The following is a 5,769-nucleotide window of genomic DNA, read 5'->3' as shown; positions in this document are numbered from 1 at the left end:
ATGCGGGAAAGATATGGGCACTCGACGTCGTGGTATCAGTCGAAGCCTTCTTGACGTCAGCGACTGAGGGGCGTGCGCCGGATTGGAACGTAAGCCTGCACTTGTATTAAGGGGGCTAGTTCTGCTTCCGGCCACGTTCGCAACGTGCAGGTGTGCAAAGGGCGATGGGCCCAGACCCCTGCGCCATAGGAGTTAGACCGGCATGCTGACCTCTCTGTTGTGCCTAGGTGGGGCTGCGACGATCTTCTGAGGCCGGGCATGACCCAGGAAAGTGTGTCCGGCCAAATGGGATCGAGCGTGTTGGGTTATGTGGTGCACCCCTGCAGGGAAGTTTATCTATTCGAATAGCCGTGTCCCTTGGTAAAAGGACGACCCGGAGTTGTACCTTGACCTTATGACAACTAGAACCGGATACTTAATAAAACACACCCAGACAAGTTCCACAGACAACCCGGTGATCGCTTTTCCATAGGGCAACGAGGAGAGGATCGTCGGGTAGGATTATGCTATGCGATGTTACTGGAGATGCTACTTGGAGATGCTACTTGCAGGACTTCAATCTACTCTCTTCTACATGCTGCAAGACGGAGGCTGCCAGAAGCGTAGTCTTCGATAGGATTAGCTATCCCCCTCTTATTCTGGCATTCTGCAGTTCAGTCCACCGATATGGCCCTTTACACATATACCCATGCATATGTAGTGTAGATCCTTGCTTGCGAGTACTTTGGATGAGTACTCACGGTTGCTTTCTCCCCCCTTTTCCCCCTTTCCTTTCTTTCTGGTTGTCACAACCAGATGCTGGAGTCCAGGAGCCAGACGCCACCGTCGACGACGACCCCTACTACACTGGAGGTGCCTACTACTACGTGCAGGCCGCTGACGACGACCAGGAGTAGTTTAGGAGGATCCCAGGCAGGAGGTCTGCGCCTCTTTCGATCTGTATCCCAGTTTGTGCTAGCCTTCTTAAGGCAAACTTGTTTAACTTATGTCTGTACTCAGATATTGTTGCTTCCGCTGACTCGTCTATGATCGAGCACTTGTATTCGAGCCCTCGAGGCCCCTGGCTTGTATTATGATGCTTGTATGACTTATTTATGTTTTTAGAGTTGTGTTGTGATATCTTCCCGTGAGTCCCTGATCTTGATCGTACACGTTTGCGTGCATGATTAGTGTACGATTGAATCGGGGGCGTCACAAGTTGGTATCAGAGCCGACTGCCTGTAGGAATCCCCCTTCCACACTCCTTGGCCGAAGTCGAGTCTAGTCACTACAAAACTTTTACTAACTTGGTTGTGTGCCTTATGGGCCCACGTCGCCATTGGGTGGTATTAGGATCTTTTACTCCTCGACCTTTACTCTGGGGCTCTGAACTCTCTCCTACTCGGGATAAACGAAATTACAAACTCTAACATTAGGATCCCGTTACCACGTTCACCCCAAAGTTGGATAAGCCATAGTTATTCTGTAGGATAGTATTTTGAATAGTACCCACATTGTCATTTGACTCCATTGAAACATCTTTGTTTTCAGATGGAACCCACGAGGCAGGTCGTGCGCCACACGGTGGCCATTGGTGCCTCGGGATCACCTGCTGTGCTAGCTGAGATGATGACATATCTGGGTTATCGCTGGCACCCTGAGTATACCGTCTATGAGGAGTACCAGGACTTTAACCAGGAGCAGTACCGTGCCATCGTCCACCTCTACTCTCGGGAGTATGACTCCACTATTGTGCTGCACACCGCTTATGGTGTTGGAGTGACCATCGAGATGGCAGTTCACGATGCTGCCTATGCTGCTCTGACACGTCTTCGTGGAGAGTATCAGGCGTTGGACACTTCCCCTTTCAGGCACATTGCTATCGCATCCGATGTTGGTGCGGAGGGATACTACACTGCTGCCTACTCCACCGTCACTCGAGAGCCCTTCCACCATCAGAGCCTGGTTCTGCATGCTGATGGGTTGGACCGAACTAACCGAGCTCTTCGCCACGAGTTGTACACCACTCGTCGGCACCTTTACAGGGCTCTGATGCTGTTGCACCCCTTTGTTCTATCTAGACAGCTACCACGTTCTGCGATCTACCCAGCCAGGACCGTGATGCCCGACAGTGTCGGTTGGCCAGAGGTGGGAGGCTACTCTCCCGCACTTGGTCCTCTTCTGCCACCTGAGCGTCGGGTTCTACACCAGAGTATCCGCGGCCCCCAAGCCGCTGACGTGGACTATCTGTTGCCTCACTATCAGTTGTCGGGCTACGACTACCTCCACAGTACCTCCTGGGACTGATGTAGTCTTGCTTATTAGTATTAGATGCATTCGCGAGCCTGCGTGCCGCCTTTGATGACTTAGTCTATGTACTGAACTCTGTGTACTGAACTCTATGTCCGACCCCTTTTGTAAGTTGTGCTGACTACTATGTGGTATCTGTCGTGCCCCTTTCATTATGCATGTTTCATCATAAATGATTCTTGTCTATGCAAATTTCTCAATGTTGAACTACCCCTGTTATATATTAGCAGGATGGTTAGACCAGCTGGTCGTGGTCGTGGCGACAACGCCCCACCACCGCCTGAGTACATGGCTAGTATGGTCCAACAGCTCGAGATGAATCGCCAGTTCATGGAGAATGTGATGGCTCAGTTCCGTCGCCCCAATATGAACGAGCAGCCAGCCCAAGTGACTCTGCAGGATTTCATGCGCCTCAACCCAACCGTGTACCGCAGCTCAACTCAGCCGCTGGATGCTGATGACTGGCTCCGTGACATCACCTATGAGATGGAGTCTGCTGAAGTAGCCCCTGCCTGCTATGTCACCTTTGCTTCCTTCTTTCTGAAGGGACCCGTAGCTCAATGGTGGGACAGCCACAGGCGTACTCTGCCCGTTGGGACAATCATCACCTAGCCAAACTTTAAAGCTGCCTTCCGTGTCCGCTTCATTCCTCAGGGGATCATGGACAGGAAGAAGCGTGAGTTCTGCAACCTCACCCAGGGCAACAAAACCGTGGAAGCTTATCAGCGGGAGTTTCTGGACTTGTCCCACTATGCTGAAGAAGACATTGCAACTGATGCACGCAGACAGGAGAAGTTCCGTGACGGCCTTCAAGCTGACATCAAGCTCACACTTCTAGTGCATGACTTTGCCGATTTCGCCACCTTGGTGAACAAGGCCATCAATGTCGAGACTGGTCTGCAGGAACACCAGAGCTCTCAGAGGCGCAACCGTGACACGGGCTCATCTTTGGGCCCGCCCTCGCAGAAGCGTAAGATATGGATCCCGAACAGCATGTACCGTCCAAATGCACCTGCCCCAAGGCAGACCTATGCTGCACCTCATCTGCCTCCTCCACCATCTAGGCAGCCAAGGCTTCCAGCTCCACCACCCCGAGCTCATGTTCCCACTCCCAATAATGGTCTATGCTACAAGTGTGGTAGACCAGGGCACCGTGCTAGGGAATGCAACCAGAATCAGAATCAACTGGCCCTTCCAGCAACTGGCCGTGGTAACAACCAGCCCCGCAACAACAATGCCAAGTCTTATGGTCATGTTCATGCCAACCACGTCGATCTGAATGAAGCTCAAGACCAGCCTGCTACTGTGATGGGTACACTCCTCGTAAATTCAGTACCAGCATCTGTTTTATTTGATACAGGAGCATCACATTCGTTCATATCAGCTGAGTTTGCATTCATGCATGGCATTAAATACGAGGAGATGAACACTCCACTAGTGGTACACACCCCTGCGGGCCAATGTCAAACCTCTATGGTTAGTCATGACGTCCCTGTTGAAATCGAAGGACTAGAATTCCTTGTCTCTCCCATCGTACTGAAGTCCTGTAGCATTGATCTCATTCTGGGAATGGATTGGTTGAAAGCGCATACTGCTTCTATTGTTTGCGCCACTAAGACCGTCCACCTGCTACACCCTTCTGATGAAATAATTAGCTACAATGCTCGTCTGGTTCAGAATGTCGAGGCAAGGATTTATGCGTTGAACGCATTGAACGCTGCACCCCCCGAGGGCATTGAAAACATTCCCGTCGTTTGTGACTTCCTCGACGTCTTTCCTGAAGAACTTCCAGGGATTCCCCCTGCTAGAGTTGTCGAATTCGTCATCGACTTGAAACCAGGCACCACTCCTATAGCCAAACGACCTTACAAGATGCCACCGCATGAACTCCTTGAGCTTAAGGAGGAAATCGACAAATCTCTTCGAAGTGGTTTCATTCGCCCAAGTTGCTCTCCTTGGGGAGCACCTTCTCTCTTTGTCAAGAAGAAGGATGGGACAAACCGATTGGTCCAAGACTATCGCCCTATTAACCAAGCTACCAGTCAGAACAAATATCCTCTTCCTCGGATCAATGATCTATATGATCAACTGGCTGGTTCGTCAGTGTTCTCTAAACTCGACTTGAGGTTGGGTTACCACCAGATCCGTGTTCATGAAGAAGATATCCCGAAGACCGCATTTGTGACTCGCTATGGATCATACGAGTACACCGTCATGTCTTTTGGATTAACCAATGCTCCAGCCACCTTCTCTCGTCTGATGAACTATATCTTTATGGGATACCTCGACAAATTTGTCGTGGTTTATCTGGATGATATCCTTGTATATTCCAAGAATGAAGAAGAACATGATGAACATCTTCGTCTTGTTCTGGAAAAGCTTAGAGAGCATCAACTCTATGCCAAGTTCTCCAAGTGTGAATTCTGGCTTCCCAAAGTAACCTATCTTGGGCATGTCATCTCTAAGGATGGTATTGCCGTCAACCCTGAACGAGTTCAGGCTATTCTCGATTGGACTCCTCCGAAGAATGTCAAGCAAGTCAGAAGTTTTCTCGGACTCGCCAGCTATTGCCGTCGATTCGTCGAGAACTTCTCCAAGATCGCTAGACCTCTGACTAACCTGCTTCATAAGGGCGTCAAGTTTCAGTGGACAGAAAAGTGTCAGGAAAGTTTCCAGGCGCTCAAGGAGAAGTTGACTTCTGCCCCGGTGCTTGCTCCTCCAGATACTAAGAAGGACTTCGTCATTTATTGTGATGCTTCACGTCAAGGCTTAGGCGCTGTCCTAATGCAAGAGCGCAAGGTAATTGCTTATGCCTCTCGTCAATTGCGCCCTCACGAAGAGAACTATCCAGTTCATGACCTCGAGCTTGCTGTTGTTATCCATGCACTGAAATAGTGGTAACATTACCTTCTTGGTAATCGTTGCGAGATCTTCACCGACCACCAAAGTCTGAAGTATCTGTTTACTCAACTAGATCTGAACCTCCATCCGCAGAGATGGATGGAGATTGTTGCAGATTTTAACCTGGGTATTTCGTATACCCCAGGCAAGGCTAATGTGATGGCTGATGCCTTGAGCCGCAAGTCTTACTGCAACCACCTCCAGGTTCACAAAGTTCAGCCCTCGCTTGTTGAAGAATTCAGAAAGCTGAACCTCCATATTGTTCCTCCTGGTGCACTCGCTCCCCCTCCTCCGGAGTTTCGCAAGATGAACCTCCATGTTGTTTCCCGGGGTTCTCTCAATACCATAGTTGCTAGACCAGATCTTGTGGACACCATCAAATGGATAAAGAAATGTGACGATGAAGTCGAGAGGATTAAACGTTATCTCGCAGAAGGAAAGCCCTCATTCTTCACTATTGATGACGCAGGCACCTTATTCTTCAAAGGTCGCCTAGTGGTACCGAGTAAGAGGGAAAACCTGAATCTGACTCCAAGGGTTATGCAAGAAGCTCATGATACACCTTTGTCTATTCATCCC

Source organism: Triticum dicoccoides, chromosome 5A, assembly GCF_002162155.2.
Source record: "Triticum dicoccoides isolate Atlit2015 ecotype Zavitan chromosome 5A, WEW_v2.0, whole genome shotgun sequence".
NCBI lineage: Eukaryota > Viridiplantae > Streptophyta > Magnoliopsida > Poales > Poaceae > Triticum > Triticum dicoccoides.
This window is presented reverse-complemented; position numbering follows the sequence as displayed.